The 19,764-nt window shown below is 39.5% G+C and overlaps 1 protein-coding gene and 1 long non-coding RNA gene across 4 annotated transcripts in view; both read left to right on the top strand.

The window, feature by feature from the left end:
* LOC145442823 (uncharacterized) overlaps nt 1-19,764 on the top strand; it is a 213,666-nt gene that overhangs the window by 104,848 nt on the left and 89,054 nt on the right. The window lies entirely within an intron of this gene.
* On the top strand, nt 7,013-12,591 carry LOC145442591 (uncharacterized). Of its 2 annotated transcripts, XR_013916095.1 has the most exons (5): nt 7,013-8,444; nt 8,772-8,956; nt 9,489-9,564; nt 9,741-9,848; nt 11,896-12,591. It is a non-coding gene; the product is annotated as an uncharacterized LOC145442591 (long non-coding RNA). The 2 variants fall into 2 exon arrangements; XR_013916096.1 differs by lacking the exon at nt 7,013-8,444 and having other exon boundaries at nt 8,451-8,956.

Raw genomic sequence — 19,764 nt, 5'->3', positions numbered from 1 at the left:
GTTCGGATATCCTAGGACAAACACACAGAAAATCATTTCGGATAGTCCACTAAAAGTCCCAATTCAATTTTCAATGGATATCATAATCTGACAGTGTGCGGATATTTCCATGTTGTATCAGCTAAAAAGTCAACCACTCAAGTTCTTGCTGATAGGGCCACATATTTCATCCTTTCAAAATATTTCAAGAGTACAGTTCGAAAGAAAATCGCACATTTACACACCGATATTCGGGACAGTCCACTGAAAGTGCGAATCAGAATTCCAATGGATATCATATTCGGACAGTGTGAGGATAGCTCCATTTTGTTTCATTTTGTATAAATTCAATCTCTCATTAACTCCCGACGCTGATATGCACAAATTGCACACATTTCAGTATTTCAAAATATTTCAAGAGGAAGGAAAATCGTCACTGGACGTGATTCTGTGCCCTTTAGCTGTCGTGTTACTGTTACTTCCTGCGGTGAAAATTCGCAATTCCAAAAGATGTTATGAACTTTTCGCGTGCGTCATGCCGTGAGATGTTTAGCGTTTTTCATTTGAATGCGCTCAATGGGTCGGCAGAAATGGCGACTGCGCACAGTGAATCTGACTTGATCGCCATATAATTGGCAGTGATTATATGCTAGTATATTGAATAGTTAATGGTATACTCTATTATCGACTTCGATAATGGTACATTCTCTTTCCTACTTTTATTTCGAGCATGTAATAAACTTTACAATTTTTGTACCGCATAATGTTTTACCGATGTTACCCGCTGAATACCACTCAACGATTGATGAGATTTCCTCGTACGTCGCGTGGCGCGCCATGCGTGAAGTGAATGAGATCATTAGCTTTTTTCATCTATATGCGCAGTGGCGCATTGCGCAGCGAACCCAGTTCACTTGATTCAAATTTTCGTCTGGGAAGTTTGAACTGTGATTCTGTGAAGTGAGTTGTTGTCAGAGGCGAGAAGCATTTTCGACATTTGCTGTGTGCCACTTAGCTCGGTGATTACTTAACCATAACCACTGGTTGTAGCAGTGTAGTCAGTCAATGATACGGTTATAGTCAGAAGTGGCGTTTGTGCACAACGAAAATGCGCTTGGTTATTGAATCCCTATAGTGAAGAGCAATGACGGATGTTCGGTAGGCCTATTACTGTTTAGAGTTGATACTGTTATAGTACGTCCTTTTATTGTAACCAAACCTGATATATCGATCAACATAAGGTAAGATTCACTGTTCTGTGATTTACAACTAGAAATGGATTGGAAGGTAACTTTTGACTGACAATGACAACAAAAGCTATATCAGAATTTTTTAATTCGACCCACAGCCCAAATTGAGACGTGATTGCTGGTTTTGCAATCATGATATGATATTAATGCTTGGCTTCGAAATTGTATTATTAAAGCACCGATATTCAATTTTACCCAGCCCTATTAATATATGGTTACCGTATCGTAAGAGTATATACTATTGCAATACTAACTTGGATAGCTCGGCATCGCGCATCGGATGCGGGGAAAAGAAGACATACGAAGATCTACCAAATATGATTCCGATTCAAGGTCTGATTCGGGAGGTCACGAGAAGATTTGAAGGAAACGCACATGTTCGTGATACGGATCTTGCTGAAGCTCAGGCGAAACAGTTCGAAAAGAAATCTCACCATCTTGAAAAAAAGTGAAAAAAAGAAATCTGCCAGTAATTTCATGATTATACTGACATTGCATCACCAAATGCAGGTTAGAGCTTAATTCCTTGATGTGGTATCAAAACAACAAGAAATCCACAGTTATGACCGTTTGATTTGTAAAAAGATTATTTAACTCTCAAGTAGCCTATAGTCTAAAAAGCTGAGCTGAGTATATAGAGTAAAACTGAATATCTAAGTTTTGAATTACTCGAAATTTTTTATGCACATGCAATGATGACTGTAGAAACTTCCAATTTGATAACTCAACGGTAATAGCTGGCGACCAGAACGCACAATTTAATTACACAGGTCTCAATCGAAAGCTACTTTCGCACTGATTCCTGACTGAATTTGAAGGCAATTTTCGGGGGGTTTCAGTGGCCGGATCAGATTTTAATTGATATTTTCTGAATCATTTGCAAAAGTAGTTTTGCGCTCAGCTCGCCAACTATAAGTTTCTACCAACTTAACTGCGTTTTATGATCCTATGCCGGTTATTATGTGTGTTTGAGGTGCAACTGACTGTTATTCATCTGTTCAGATACGTTGTCTCAACAAGTAGCCCTTCATAGAAAGAGTCGTCTAGGTTCATTCTGCTGGGAATTTCCTTCTGGAAATGGTGAGTATATAGTATATTTATTAGATTAGCGCGGAGTTTCCCAATAGAGTGGCAACTGCTAAGAGTTGGGCAGAACTGGGAACAAAGCTCTGTGTGCACTGAGTTAATACAATATCGTATATCGTAAGTTAAACTTGTTTGTTGTCTCAATTAATTGTTTAATATAATCTTCCTGTTCAGGTGCTTGTTGCAATATTCCTACGACTGTTCCGGAAATGGACTGCAAAATTTCAGTCAGATCTGTGTTGCGCCATGCACCATCCGAAACAGAAATCAGCAATACGAGGTACGGTAGATGCAATATTGATTGGCTAAATATATGAGGAGAGCCTATAATGGGTATATTGTGTAACCATACTCGTAGGCGCCAAATTTTATTTCTACATAGGGTGGCCAGATGAAACAAGGGAGGGGTTTGAAATTGTTTAAAATTTACCAAGTTAGCATCGTTTATTACGGTTAAGTACATGCATCTTCTGATGTTTCAGTATTAGCGCTAATCAATTACGTTCGTTCGCGTCTGTTTGGCCAATTGCGCAGATTTAAAGTTATTCAATTTGACGCTGTCAGTCTTAAGCCAGTGTAACATAACAATCATCAGGCAAATCATACGATGCCTGTAGCAGACGCTATAGTTAAGGCCAGCGATGTTATCACATGCACCAGTCCTGCTGTAGACTCGAACTCCATAGTTCAGGCTGGTAACGATATCAGGCATAGCCCGGTGCACGATATAGCGTGGCAGGCTAGGGGTATTCATAAATGACTTTTTTTTCTCAAATCATACTGGCTACTTGATAAAATTGTTAGGTTACCTAATCTAAGCCTACATGCCAAATTTGGTTCAATTCCAACCAGTGGAAGCAGAGTTATTGCCGTCGAAAAATTTTGATGTGAAGAAAATAGTATATACAGTGAGCATAACCACAGTAAATAAACAAAGAATCGGTCACCGTAAATACTATTTTACTCAAATCCAAAATTTTAAAAATTTTTCATCATTTCTTTTTATCTATAATAAATCGAAACTTTCTTCTCCTGTAGCAATGCGGCTACTGGCTGGAATTGAACCAAATTTGGTGTGTCGAGTCCAATGAAGTTTATTGTATTGGGACATAGAAGGTTCCCGTTCAAACTAATCGAATAAATTCAGAATGTACGCCACGAACAACCTCGTGTTGCATCAATATTTGACAACGTGATTCAACCTCGTGCACTGCACAATGCGCAGTATTATTAACGAATCGAACACCGACAAGTGACACCGAGGAAATACGAGTGTATAAAGCAGACACGAATCAGTAGCCTAAAGATGATTGCAAACGAGAAAGCACGCATCCGAGGCCTACTATACGAATATTGTACACCCCGGCGCATCTAAACAGTAATTCCCCAACTTGACTACAACGCAATGGGTTGGAGCCTAGTCCGACATCGCGACAATTGCATCTCGAAATCCCGGATTAGAATTTACTGGGGCGTTTCAAGCATTAGTTTGTCGTATGCAATTATTTGCGTGTGTATCGGTTAACGGTAAATAGTTAGCCTTTACGCGATATCTAAGACTCCCTCATCAACAGCGCTGATGTCGTATCGAAATGACAAGACAGTAGAAATATACGGACACTTAGCGTTTCAGCATTTTGTAGGGGGTATTTTACCTGGGTGTCAGTTAATTTTCGTTTTCGTGGTCGTTAATTTCAGTGTGAAAAGTAGTTTATTTGCAAAGTATATCACCATCATTTGAACGTGTCTTCCGGCTATTTTATTGAAATCTACTAATTTCCAGCTAATCCGTGTCATATCTTTTATTCGTCAACTGGCGATGTCTTCATCCAAACTCTACCATAGGCCCTTGTAAAGATGGAAACAGGTGAAAAAAACCATCCCAGCATCTTAGGCATTTTTGATCATCTCGGAGTGGAATTTTTCACCGTAACTACTATTATTTGAAAAATGATTGAAATTTCGAATTGACATCTGTTGAAATTCAGTCAAATTTGTTGTGCAAGGTATTTTTATGTACCCTAATGATTTGCCAACTAATCCAATGTGCAAATTTGAAAAAAGTTTCTTTGAACAGCCCTAGTGTCCACTGTTCTATACTGGTAATAAATTTTAATATTCATGATTTGTGCATTTATGCATAGTATGCTGTACTTTGTCAGTATTTGAATATATTTTGCAAGGCGTTCGGAATTGGTAGCATTTTGAAGGATTGTTTCATGTTCGCTTGTAATGATTTTCTTGCTAATTATTTTAGGACAAGCATGCAGAAAAAGTCCATATCCTCGCCTTACCCAGACGATGACGAGGAAGAGGATGCTGTGTAAAGTCATTTCTTTCCATCATACCAACTTTTCATCTCGTTGCAAGTTAAACCTGTATCGAGATAGAAGATATTTCCAGAAGATATTTCCAGCTAGAGAAATTGTTGATTGCAAGTGTGCATTGCTTGCTGTGGAATTTTTTACAAGCTACAGTTGAATCTGCTGATCATTATTTTCATCTGCTCTAGACATGGTATATACGATCAAAAAGAGGTGAAATTGAGTCATCCTTGCTGCTCAAGTAAAGGTGGATCTGAATCTGACTACTTGAGTACTTTCCAAAAGTAGAACGAGTCTCTCACACTTCCAGCTCACTGCAGTTGGTAGGGGCCACTTTCAAAATTGCAGGATATACCACCGTGACAAATATATAATTGCACTCAATTATAGTGTGATTTCTAAATAGTATTCACTATCCTACATTATAGGGGCTATCTGACTGGTTATGTCTCAAAAACCTAAGTAGAAGTAGTCACGAAAACATGCACTAAAAGTAGGCAAAATCCAAGTAGAAATGCTTTGTTTGTTATACTGCACCATGCACAATGTGTGACAGATCTGCGCATAGAGGATGTCAGAACAAAAAATAGACCGGAGTTATAACATCCTATTTTTTTGTATCTCTATTCGTATTACCTCTTCACCTTCAATACTAGCCATCTTAAATATCAAAGTAAGGTATTTCCCTAGTGTACATGTACTTTAATGTCATTGAAGAACTTCAACCTGCCACTTTTTGAACTTTTGTTACCGTCCCATTTCTATGATATTCTCATATTGTGAACGTAATTTTTCAAATTGATTTGACAGTTGTTGCTTTGAATCGATTCTGTGCTTTTTTTACTTCGCTGCAATTTTTGATGTATCGCTATGTCTTGTTGCATGATGATTTGCAAAAGTTGCCAACCTCTGTATTTCTGATACGTTTGTTTATGTGCAATGTCCATGTGTAATGCGGTGCGTGTCTTATTTTTATTCTCATTGGCAGAATTCTAGGTAAATGCTTCGACCAATCATAAGTTTTCAACACTTGCCCATGTGTCGTATTCTGTAATCCTCTAAGTGTGTATGCTTCTTTACCTTGATTGATTGACAATTGTTGCTTTGACTCAATGCTGTGCTTTACTTAGCTGCAGTTTTTATTATTGCCTATAATGATTTTCAAAACTTGCCAACCTCTGGTATTTCTGATAAAGTTGTGTATGTGTAATGCGTTGCGTGTTTTGTTTTTATTCTCATTTGCGAAATTCAAGGTAATTGTTTCGAGTTCGAACTTTCTTTTAATTTTTCAACGCTTGCCCATGTGTGGTATTCTGAATCGTCCCAGTGTACAACTGTACAAGTGTACATACTCCCGTAGTCATCTTATTTTTAGGCGGATTGATTAATTGATCGACTGTTAGTGATATTTTGAGTCCACCTGCAGCTTTATTGTATCTCTTCAACTTGAGTTAGTGATTGATTTTGACGCGAGTTACAGCCATTGTTAATTTTACTCAATGCTGCTTTTTATTGTTGACAATTTGATAATATATGCTTTCTGCCTGAAAATCAATTTTGTGTAAGTGTATTTCTGCGTCGCCCAACCTGTGGTATAAGGGAATATGCAGGTCAAGGAGCTAGCTAGTGTTCAGAGCGTTGATCAGTGGATAGTATATGGATATCAGTCTCGACCAGACTTTGTCCCTACAGTGGCCAGGAAATGACTTGATGGGATAATCAATGGACGCGCAATGGATGACACCAAGATTCGACATTCTCGGTGCGACCGGATGGCACTAGGATGAATCTGGGCCAAATGACAACTTATCCAACGGATATCCGCTTGCCATAATGTGTTTGCTGGGTACCGAGAATGCTAATACAGAGAATGACATAACCAATAATGACATAACCGAGTATGACATTACCGAGAATGGACATTAGCGAGAATATGCGTTACCGAGAATGTATATTACCAAGAATTCTCATTACGGAGAATGGACATTACGGAGAATATGGACATTACCGAGAATGGACATTACCGAGACCGTAAATTACCGGGAATGTGTATTACTGATGATGCTATTACCGAGAATTCGCATTACCAATAATACTGTTACCGAGAATGGGCATTACCGAAAACGTGAATTACTGAGAATGCTATTACCGAGAGTGCACATTACCGAGAATGGACATTGCCGAGACTAGAAATTACCGAGAATGACTTTACCGAGACTGACAATACCGAGAATGGACATTACCGATAATAGACATTACCGAGAATACATTCCGAAAATCGACAGTACCGAAAATACATTCCCGAAAATGGACGATCCATCATCGATAACATTCATCTTAACAAGCTGCTAAATCCATTGGAGCACACCCAGCAAACACATAATTGCCGAGGGCTATCCAAGCAGTGTCCGAGTGTCCCAGTGTCCGGTTGGATAGACGTGGGCTAATACTTGGCTATCCACGTTCGAAAATGTCCGGTTCGGATATCCTCGGACATACATACAGAAATACATTCTGGATAGTCCACTAAAATTCCCAATTCAATTTCCACTGGATATCATAATCTGACAGTGTGCGGATATTTCCATGTTGGTTCAGCTAAAAAGTCAACCTCTCAAGCTCTTGCTGATAAATGCACATATTTCATCCTTTCAAGATATTTCAAGAGTACAGTTCGAACGAAAATCGCACATTTACACACTGATATTCGGGATAGTCCACTGAAAGTGCGAATCAGAATTCTAAAGGATATCATATTCGGACAGTGTGAGGATAGTTCCATTTTGTTTCAGCTATAAAGTCAATCTCTCATTAACTCCTGAAACTGATATGCACAGATTGCACATATTTCAGGATTATTTCAAGAGAATTTGAAAGAAAATCGTCACTGGATGTGATTCTTCACCGACGTCACGTAACCGGATTATGTTATGCTGGCATTGAATGGTCGATATTCCGTGTTGGGCCTACATTTCAAGCTTTTAAACTTTGCTATTTCTGTGCCCTTCTGGCTGTTTTGTTGATTACTGTTTGTTCCAGCGGCGAACATTCGCCGTTCCGAAAGATGTTACAGACTTTTTGCGTGCGTCGATCATGCCGTGAGATGTTTAGCGTTTTTCACTTGAATGCGCTCAGTGGGTCGGCAGAAATGGTGACTGCGCACAGTGAATCTGTATTTCGTTATGGCTTGATCGCCATATGGATTATATGCTGGTATTGAATAGTTGATGGTATTATCGACTTCGATAATGGTATATTCTCTTTCGTACTTTTATTTCGAGCATGTAATAAACTTTACAATTTTTGTGCCGCAAAATGTTTTACCGATGTTCCTGCGGTGAATACCACTCATCGATTGACGAGCTTTCCTCGTGCGTCTCGTAGCGCTATGCGTGAAGCCTGAAGTGAATGAGATCGTTAGCTTTTTTCCCTTACATGCGCAGTGGCGCATTGCGCAGCGAGCACAGTTCACGTGATTCAAATTTTCGTCTGGGAAGTTTGAACCGTAATGATTCTGTGAAGTGAATTGTTGTCAGCGGCCAGACGCGTTTTCGACATCGGCTGTGTGCCACTTACGTCGGTGATTACTTAATCATAACCGCTGGTTGTAGTTAGTGTAGTCAGTCAATGATGCGGTTATAGTCAGAAGTGGCGTCTGTGCACAACGAAATTGCGCTTGGTTATTGAATCACTTTATAGTAAAGAGCAATGATGGATGTTCGGTAGGCCTATTATTGTTTAGCGTTGACACTGATATAGTACGTCCTTTTATTGTAACCAAACCTGATTTTTTGATCAACATAAGGTAAGAGTTACTGTTTTGCGATTTATAACTAGAAATGGATTGGAAGGTAGCTTTTGACTAATAATGACAAAGGGCTAGGCCTATATCAGAATTTTTGAATTCGACCCCAGCCCAAATTGAGTCATGGTTGCTGGTTTTGCAATCATGATATGATATTATTGCTTGGCTTCGAAATTGTATTATTGAAGCACCGATATTCAATTCTACCCAGCCCTATATATAGCGGAAGAGCACTATATTGCAATACTAACTTATGGATAGCTCGGCATCGGATGCGGGGAAAAGACAACATATAAGAAGATCTACCAAATATGATTCCGATTCAAGGTCTGATTCGGGTGATCACGAGAAGATTAGAAGAAAACGCACATGTTCCACTGATACGGATCTTGCTGAAGCTCAGGCGAAGCAGTTCGAAAAGGAATCTCAGCATCTTGAAGAAAGTGAAAAAGGAAATCTGCCAGTAATGTCATGATTATACTGACAGTGCATCAATAATTCACCAAATGCAGGTTAGAGCTTAATTCCTCGATGTGGTATCAAAACAGCAAGAAATCCGCAGTTATGACCGTTTGATTTCTGAAAAGATTATTTAACTCTTTAAGTATAGTGAAAAAGCAGAGCTGAGTATATATATAGAGTAAAACTGCATATGTAAGTTATGAATTACTTGAAATTTTTTATGCACATGCAATGATGACTGTAGAAACTTCCAATTTGATAACTCAACGATAATCTTATAGCTCATGGCGACCAGAACGCACAATTTAATTACACTTACACAGGTCTCAATCGAAATCTACTTTCGCACTGATTCCTGACTGAATTTGAAGGCAATTTTCGGGGGGTTTCAGTGCCCGGACTAGATTTTAATTGATATTTTCTGAATCATTTGCAAAAGTAGCTTTCAATTGAGTCCTGTTTTGTTGAATTTTGCGCTCAGTTCGCCAGCTATAAGATTATACCTACTTAACTGCGTTTAATCATCCCATGCCGGTTATTATGTGTGTTTGAGGTGCCACTGACTGTTATTCATCTGTTCAGATACGTTGTCTCAGCAAGTAGCCCTTCATGGAGAGTTGTCTAGGTTCATTCTGCTGGGAATTTCCTACTGGAAATGGTGAGTATATAGTATATTTATTAGATTTGTGCTGAGTTTCCCAATAGAGTGGCAACTGATAAAGTTGGGCAGAACTGAGAAGAAAGCTTTGTGTGCACTGAGTTGATGCAATATTGTATATCATCGGTTAAACTAGTTTGGCGTCTCAATTTGTTTAATATAATCTTCCTGTTTAGGTGCTTGTTGCAATATTCCTACGACTGTTCCGGAAAAAGACGGCAAAATTGCAGTCAGATCTGCGTTGCGCCATGCACCGTCCAAAAAACAGAAATCAGCAATACGAGGTAGATGCAATATTGATTGGCTAAATGTATGCGGAGAGCGCATAATGGTTATATTGTGTAACCATACTTCTGGGCGCCGAATTTTATGTCTACATAGGGTGGCCAGATGAAACAAGGGAGGGGTTTGAAATTGTTAAAAATTTACCAAGTTAGCATCGTTTATTACGGTTAAGTAAATGCATCTTCTGATGTTTTAGTAGGCCTATTAGCGCTAATCAATTATGTCCGTTCGCGTCTGTTCGTGGCCAATTGCGCTGATTTAAAGTTATTCAATTTGACGCTGTCAGTCTTAAGCCAGTATAACATAACAATCGAATAAATAGAGATAGCAGGCAAATCATACGATGCCTGTAGCAGACGCTATAGTTAAGGCCATGCAGCAATGTTATCACATGCGCCAGTCCTGCTGTAGACTCTAACTCGATAGTTCAGGCTGGTAACGATATCAGGCGTAGCCCGGTGCACATTATAATTCATGCCAACGATTATAGCGTGCAGGCTTTAAAAATGACTATTTTTCTCAAATCATACTGGCTACTTGATAAAATTGTTAGGTTACCTAATTTAAGCCTACAAAACAAATTTGGTTGAATTCCAACCAGTGGAAGCAGAGTTATTGTCCTCAAAAAATTTTGATTTGAATAAAATAGTATTTACAGTGAGCATAACTATAGTAAATAAACAAAGAAACGGTCACCGTAAAGACTCAAATCCGAAATTTTTATATTTTTTTATTATTTATTTTTATATAATAAATCAAAACTTTCTTCTCCTGTAGCAATGCGGCTACTGGCTGGAATTGAACCAAATTTGGTGTGTCGAGTCCATTGAAGTTTATTGTATTGGAACGTAGAAGGTTCCCGTTCAAACTAATCGAATAAATTCAGAATTTGCGCCAAAGAGAATCTCGTGTTGCATCAAATTTGAGAACGTAATCCAACGCTGTGCACTGCGCAATGCGCATTATTAATAACAGATCCAACACCGACAAGTGACACTGAAGGAATACGAGTGTATAAAGCAGACGCGAATCAGTAGCTTACCGATGATTGCAAACGAGAAAGCACGCATCCGAGGCCTACGATGCGAATATTGTAGGCCCCGGCGCATCTAATCAGTAATTCCTTAACTTGACTACAGCACAATGGGTTGGAACCTAGTTGGAACCTAGTCTGACATCGCGACAATGTCATGTCGAAATCCAGGATTACAATTTACTGGGGCCTTTCAAGCATTAGTTTGTCGCCGCCTACGAAGCTGCGTATTCAATTATTGCGCGTGTATCGGTTGATGGTTAATAAGTTAGCATTTACGCGATATCACGGACTCGCTCATCGACAGCGCTGATTTCGTATCGAAATGACCAGACAATGGAAATATACGAAAATTTGGCGTTTTAGCATTTTGTAGGGGGTTTTTACCTGCGTGTCAGTTATTTTTCGTGTTCGTTAATTTTAGTGTGAAAAGTAGTTTATTTGCAAAGTATATCACCAATTCACCATCATTTGAATGTATCTACTGGCTATTTCAATGAAATCTACTAATTTCCAGCTAATTCGTGTCATATCTTTTATTCGTCAACTGGCAATGTCTTCATCCAAACTTTACCATAGGCCATTGAAAAGATGGAAACGGGTGGAAAAAAGCATCCCTGCATCATAGGCATTTTTGATCATCTCGGAGTGGTGAAATTTTCCACCGTAAATACTATTATTTGAAAAATGATTGAAATTTAGAATTGAATGACCTTGGCATCTACTGGTTGAAATTTAGTCAAATTTGTTGTGCAAGGTATCTTTAGGTACCCTAATGATTTGCCAACTAATCCAATGAAATTGGAAAAAAGTTTCTTTGGACACCCCTACCCCTAGTGTCCTGTCCACTGTTCAATAATGGTCATAAATTTTAATATTCATGATTTGTGTGTTTATGCATAGTATGCTGTACTTTGTCAGTATTTGAATATATTTTGCAAGGCGTTCGGAATTGGTAGCATTTTGAAGGATTGTTTCATGTTCGCTTGTAACGATTTTGCTAATTATTTTAGGACAAGCATGCAGAACAGTCCATATCCTGTCTCAGCCTTACCCAGACGATGACGAGGAAGAGGATGCTGTGTAAAGTCATTTCTTCCCATCATACCAACTTTTCACCTCGTTGCAAGTTAAACCTGTATCGAGATTGAAGATATTTCCAGCTAGAGAAATTGTTGATCGCAAGTGTGCAATGCTTGCTCTGGAATTTTTTACAAGTTACAGTTGAATCTGCTGATCATTATTTTCATCCGCTCTAGACATGGTATATACGATCAAAAAGAGGTGAAAGCGAGTCATCCTTGCTGCTCTAGTAAAGGTGGATCTGAATCTGACTACCTGAGTACTTTCCAAAAGTAGAACAAGTCGCACACTTGTAGGTTACTGCAGTAGGTAGGGGCCGCTTTCTAAATTGCAGGATATACCACCGCGACAAATATAGAATGGCACTTAATTATAGTGTGATTTCTAAATTGCACTCACTATAACTACATTATAGGGGCTATCTAACTGGTTATGTCTGAAAAACCCAAGTAGAAGTGTTTTATTATTTGTCACACTACACCTTGCACAATGTGGGACAGATCTGCACATAGAGGATGTCGGAACGACCAATTGACCAGACTGATACATCCTATTTTTTTGTATCTCTATTTGTATTACGTCTTCACCTCAATACTTGCCATCTTGAATGTCAACGACAGGTAGTTCCCTGTATAACGGACGTTTTGGTCGTTGCCTAGCTCAAACGATAGTTCGTTATATTTACTTGATTAGAGTTTTGGCTGTAACACTTTAGGCTTGTCGAGTAGCTTGCCAACTCGAATTGAGACTACCACCTCACTTTCTTTGCTTCCTACAATCCGAGCCTACCCCTGAGACCCGGTCAAATGTAACTCAAACAGTTACAGAATAGGATAGCAATTTACTACATAGAAAGATCACGTCAACGTCGAGGCAATAGTCACAATAGCGGTTAACAACAGTTAACTCTCTAGGCTCTAAACTTACAATCTAAACAAAATACAATCACCTGAATGATGGCCTAAACTTATACAATACTCACACAATACAAATAATGCCCTATGGTACATTATATCCCTAAATTTAGCCTAACTTCAATCACTGATCCAATGATATTACAAGCAACAAAGCGACTAAACTTCAACAAGTGACTATCAAGACACGAGGGGAAAATCCAACCAGAGAGGGCACTAGTGAGCTGTGAGGCTCACAATCACTTGACCATTTCTCGTGTTACATTCCCCCCCACAGATGTAGGAATTACGAGAATACATCGACTTAACCCAATAGCACGAGATATTATCAAGCCAAAGAAAAGTAATTCAAATTACCAATCAACTCATGCCACAATGTCACTATCAATATAGGTCAAATGTTCTTCAAAAGGTTGGTGAGACTTCAGTAAATCTCTCAAATATATCAACAGTCTTAAGTAACATTTTCGAACAACCATCTGTTTACTGGCTGTACAATCAACCAAGTACGAACGAAAAACTGGAACTCCATGAGGAAAGGTTCCACTCTTCTTCTTTGGGAGACATCGGAGTTCGATCCACATCGCGCAATGGTTCTAACCAGACAATCGATCTTCTTCAAGGTCTCCAAAGCTGTTTCGGTTTGCACCTCCTTATAAAAGAAGGATAATGACAATATGTCAGTGCCAATCCAAATGGCAGCCAACTCCAACATTGATTTGTCCATGCTACCAAACCGAGCAAGCTCTTGAAGACAAGCTCCATTATAAAGAGATGCTTCTTCATCAAACTCAGTGCTGTCAGAATACCCTTGTGGATCCTTCAACAATTGCGATTGGAAATTAGCACTCACATCGCGAATCCCATCGTCACCAGTTATAGAACGAGAGCATGCTTCAATCTTTGAATCCAGTGCGCAATCCATTGACACCTGTGTCATCAACTTTTCAATATTGGCATCAAGAGAATATCGTTTCTCAAATGTGAATTGATCTCCTGTCACTTCTCTATGCACAAATTGCACAGGCATCTTTGCTACCTGACCATTACCAGTTGGATCAGGATGGCTTGACTTGTGAAGTATTGATACTTCATCATGCGCATTAGGTGATTCGGTTTCACCTTCAAACTTTGCATCACGTGAACAACCCGAGTGTTCACACAACAATGTATCTTCCGGAATATGATTATCAACTCTGTTCACATGGAGAACGTCTTCCAGAATACATTTCAGCGCCTTTCCAATATCAGGAAATTTACAAGACCTAGCACTGTCAAATTTAACCATTGTGGTTTGAGAACATTCTGTGTCACAGTCCTCAACGTTGTCGTAGTTTCCTTTCAAAATACCAAGGTCCTGAACACAAGTATTTGCATTGATGCAATCTTCAATCGGGTGTGGCGCATTGACAGGATCGACGATAACATCGACTTCAGTGGAATTGAATACTGCAGCTTCAGAATTACTTGGACATTCCACATCCTGACCTTTCACATCACATTTGTCTTTGCTTGTCCCATTGACAAATACTTGTGCAGTGTTGCCAAGGCCTTTCACAGCAAGTCCAACGAGGGCAGGAGAAACTGGATTCTCTGTATTTACACTGCTTTGCTTCAGAGCAGTACTTTGACAAACAGCCATTTCTTCAGTATTCTTTTGCGAGTATGTATGTAGCTTGTGCACGTTAGCTGAGGATTTCCAAATACTTGCTTCAACGCAAGCAAGTTCAAAGTCTTGCTTCAATCGTAATCGTGACGTTTTACGTTCAATCATTACTTTCTCATCTTCCAAAACTTCGCGATTAAACTGATGAGCCAATTTCAAATGAGCCATTTTCTTTTGGATTATTGCTTCTTTTCTCTTCACGTTTACACTATCATGTATGCTGGCAGAATATGCATTTCCCAACCGCCGAGACATATGACGACTGCTTCCAACATAATGCGAACGAGTATGTTTCGATCTTTCTTGCATGCATCTCTCCAACTTACTTTGGAATTCATGATAAAATCTCACTTGTTTATCATGATCTTTATGACATGCAATCTTTTTTAGATCATCTTCGACTCCGAGGAGATATAAACTCCAGAGTGTAGAATATTCTTGAAACATACACCGTAGATCACTTTGATGTCGCAGAAGATTGATATTTTTGTCTCGGGTCAAGATTTCGTGTTCAATGCTTTCATATCTTCTATGCAGTCCGGCCAACTTCTGAATCAATTCTTCTTCAGACACACACTTAATTCTTGCCATGGTCATTGTTGTTTTTCATCAGGTACGAATTGGAGAGACGTTGGAAACCTCAGTTGCACATTACCGTTTTGACTGGCGTGAACTATAACTAATTTGCTTATTACATATGGTGGGCCAATTAACAACTCCTGAACTTGCTTCCACTTTCAATTACAACTAGGACAATTTCATGTATGGAGGACACTAGCCTCATATGAGAACCTATATCTCATTCAAATGCAAAATACTTCTGCTGAGAACCCTTGGCTTAGCAGTCAAATTTTCTATTGGGAACACCAGCCTCAATAGACTTACGAATTTGTATCAACTGCTACTAAAGCTGATTCTAACAATCAATTCAATGTCAGCTCTTCGAATGCAACTAGCAGTTGTCAATGGTACAATACCGGTACTCCACTTGCAGCAATTGATATTCAACAATGGCCAAGTCTATACAATAGACTTGGATATATCAAATTGTGGACGACCGTTTCTATCAAAGGTTGCCGTTTTGATAGTCTTCAAATTACTTCTGAGATTGTTGTTAACTTAAATGTAACGGACGTTTTGGTCGTTGCCTAGCTCAAACGATAGTTCGTTATATTTACTTGATTAGAGTTTTGGCTGTAACACTTTAGGCTTGTCGAGTAGCTTGCCAACTCGAATTGAGACTACCACCTCACTTTCTTTGCTTCCTACAATCCGAGCCTACCCCTGAGACCCGGTCAAATGTAACTCAAACAGTTACAGAATAGGATAGCAATTTACTACATAGAAAGATCACGTCAACGTCGAGGCAATAGTCACAATAGCGGTTAACAACAGTTAACTCTCTAGGCTCTAAACTTACAATCTAAACAAAATACAATCACCTGAATGATGGCCTAAACTTATACAATACTCACACAATACAAATAATGCCCTATGGTACATTATATCCCTAAATTTAGCCTAACTTCAATCACTGATCCAATGATATTACAAGCAACAAAGCGACTAAACTTCAACAAGTGACTATCAAGACACGAGGGGAAAATCCAACCAGAGAGGGCACTAGTGAGCTGTGAGGCTCACAATCACTTGACCATTTCTCGTGTTACACCCTGTGCATGTATTTTTGCTGTCATTGAAGAACTTACCCTGCCACTTATCGAATTTTTGTTACCGTCCCATTTCTATGGTATTATCAATTATCATATTGTGAACGTACTTTTTCAACTTGATTTGACGGTTGTTGCTTTGACTCGATGCTGTGCTTTTTTCTACTTCACTGCAATTTGTAATGTAGGCCTATCGCTTTGTCTTGTTGCATAATGATTTTCAAAACTTGCCAACCTCTGTATTTCTGATACATTTGTATACGTGTAATGCGGTGCGTGTGTCTTGTTTTTATATTCTCATTGGCAGAATTTTAGGTAATTGCTTCGACCTATCTTCATTTTTCAACACTTGCCCATGTGTCTGTATTCTGAAATTCTCCCAGTGTGCATGCTTCTTCACCTTGATTGTTTGACAGTTGTTGCTTTTTGCTGCAATTTTTACTATTGCCTATAATGCGTGCGTGTCTTGTTTTTATTCTCATTGACGAAATTGAAGGTGATTGCTTCGAACTTTCTTTTTATTTTTCAACACTAGCCCATGTGTGGTATTCTTCCCAGTGTACATACTTCCTCGTCATCTTATTCTTGCCCGATTGATTAATTGATCAATCGACTGCTTGTGATATTTTTGAGTCCACCTGCTGCTTTATTGTATCTCTTCAACTTGAGTGAGTGATTGATTTTGAAGTGATTTACAGCCGTTGTCGATTTTACTCTTTGCTGCTTCATTTTTATTGTTGACAATTTGATAATATAAGCTTTTTGCCTGAAAATCAATCTTGTTTAAGTGTATTTGTGCGTCGCCTAACCTGTGGTAAGGAAATATGCAGGTCCAGGAGCTAGCTAGTATTCAGAGGGTTGATCAGTGGATAGTCTATGGATATCGGTCCCTACCGGACTTTGTCCCTACAGTGGCCAGGAAGTGACTCAGAAATGACTTGATGGATGGTCAGTGGTCACCCATTGGATAACACCAGGAGTCGACACGCTCGGTTCAACCGGATGGCACTAGGTTGAATCTGGGCCAAATGACAAGTTATCCGACGGATATCCGCTTGCCGTAATGTGTTTGCTGGGCATCTTCGACTGAGCTAACGGCAGCAACGATAGCCACGGAAAATTCGTTTGATCCAACTTTCCGTACGGCAGCAACAAAGCAAAGAAATCGACCATACGATAGCTGTAGCGACAACCGTTGTAAACGAATCGTGTGTTCATGTGTGAACATTTCCACGGATAGCCGACCTGTCAGCCGTACAAAGGAAAACCGCACGGCAAAAATCGTGGCCAGAAACCGTGCATGTGTGAATGGGCCTCTAATCAGTTAGTGGTAATCTTGTAACTTGCTACAGCGTTAGATGATGTCATCAAGATATACAATTCGACAGGTAGTCACTCATCCCGGTAACCAACACCGTCCAAATCTACACAGACCTATACCGGCTTTTGCAACAAATTAGGCCTACTACTATTATCGCGGAGTAACAGCCTTGCAACTTTGCACAGAATTAGAACGCATAATCCGAATAAGAAATAGGAAATCTCGTCATCTCTCTCGCTCTGAAGCACGTTAAAAATCTATACATAGAAATACCGGCATTTGCGTAAAAAATGTTCCGTAGGTGGGTTGGATGTCATATCAGCGCACGTTTGTATATTCGGGCGGACCATGGACCGGAGCCGGATTGGATATCCGACCGGACTTTTTCATTCTTGGTTGGTGCTGGATCAGTACTTTTTTGATACGGCCAGAATCTTTAATATTAAGTATGACTTTTGCAACTATAAATAACTACCAACCACACGCAAATAACCGCCAAGATAGTACAAAAATAAACCAGCCATATTTATAAATTCCCGGAACCACCGTATCGTGTAGGGCAGAGCATGGACCGGAGCCGGATATCCTGCCGGATTTTTCATTTTTGGCCGGAGCCAGATCGGAGCCCGATCAGTACTTTTTCTGATAAGGCCGGACCGGGTCGGAGCCGGACCAGAGAATTGAAAAACAGGATCGGAGTCGGACCAGAAAATTTGTCGATCCGCTTCGCCCTACTCTATATACACTCGACTTTAATAGCAGAATTACTGCGCTAATCCTGGAGTAACAACCTGGATACCACACTTCGTACAAAGTTAAATTACCCAATCTGAATATTACATACGAAATCTCGTCATCTCCCTCGGCAAGTAACACCGTCCAATTTCAAGGTTGTCACTGAAATTATTGTGTAGTAATTTCGTTATCCAAGTTGCCTCCAAAATTGACATCCTTCGCACCCAATACTTTATAAATCACTGGCGTAACCGATGCCGTTGGCAACTGCAGATAAGCGGTTGGTGGGATTCCTTGCTTGAAATGCTATATATGACCAAATTAAAATGTTTGGCACGTCACTTGATAATATTTCGACATTTTGGCACGCTGCATACAAAAGGTTGCCGACCCCTGGTATATTGTATAGGTGTGCGTAAAGTACGCTATCGCATAATAGATTTCACCAGAGGTGGTCAAAGTAATCAAGAAAGCTACTCAAGTAGAAGTAGAAGTAGCGACGAAAAAAATCTACCTAGATACGAGTAGAAGTACTTCTTCAATTAGCCACCTAAAACTACTTGAAGTAGAAGTAGAATTGACTGACTTTAAATCTACTCAAGTAAGTAAGTAATTTTGAAAACAGTCTTAACTCGTTCGCATGGACTGTCAAAAGCTGCGAATTGAGCTATGCGGCAGGTGCAGCGACCTTGATTCGTATTGATACATCCCAGGAGGTATCAATTTTCGACAGCATAAGCATTGTTTCGCATCATGGGATGCAAATTATAGTATTGATATGAAAATGCGATACTGACCCGTTGTTTACTAGAAGACCCCGTTTTTAGAGAATATCATGGCGTGGCGCCCTACCCCATATTGTAAGGCCCCTAGTTTAGGCGAAGAGCAATACGTAGAAGATGTATCGGACACGGTTTCATAACTTTGCGCGATTATGGTATACGTTATTAACAAATATTGTGGATCGTAAAAGTTATACTTAATGTAGCTTTATTTTCGGAAAATACAGGCATTACTACACTTGCTTTCAAGCTTCAACAATCGAGATGTGTTGTGAATCGAATACACCTCTTTACATCCAAGGCTTTTATTAACTAAGACAAACAATGAATAGAAACGCAATGGTTTTATACCTAGGACTACAGTATATAATCAACCATTTAGGCAATAATAACAAAACCGAAATGAGACGATAGCAATTACCACAATCTCCCCAACTAATAAAACAGACATTAGCGCTGAAAATAACCAATTCAAACAAAAGTTATCTAATGAGAAACGAAATCCCCATATCTATCAGGAGCTCTTCTTGTCCGTGAAGAGCGTCTCGGAGTCGAACTGCTTTGAGCATTGTCATCGATTTCAGCAGGGATGGTAGCGTCCTCACTACAGAATTCGTCGGCCTGAGTAGCCTTTTCTTCTTCGATTTCGCTGGAGGGCATATCCAAGTCCGACTGAGAAGGAAGAGATTTCTTTCCTTGTGGCAAGGATTC

This window comes from Botryllus schlosseri, chromosome 7, assembly GCF_051294905.1.
Source record: "Botryllus schlosseri isolate E-star chromosome 7, Bs_hap1, whole genome shotgun sequence".
NCBI classification, from domain to species: domain Eukaryota; kingdom Metazoa; phylum Chordata; class Ascidiacea; order Stolidobranchia; family Styelidae; genus Botryllus; species Botryllus schlosseri.
Note: the sequence above shows the minus strand (reverse complement) of the source record. Positions and strands in the feature narration are given on the sequence as shown.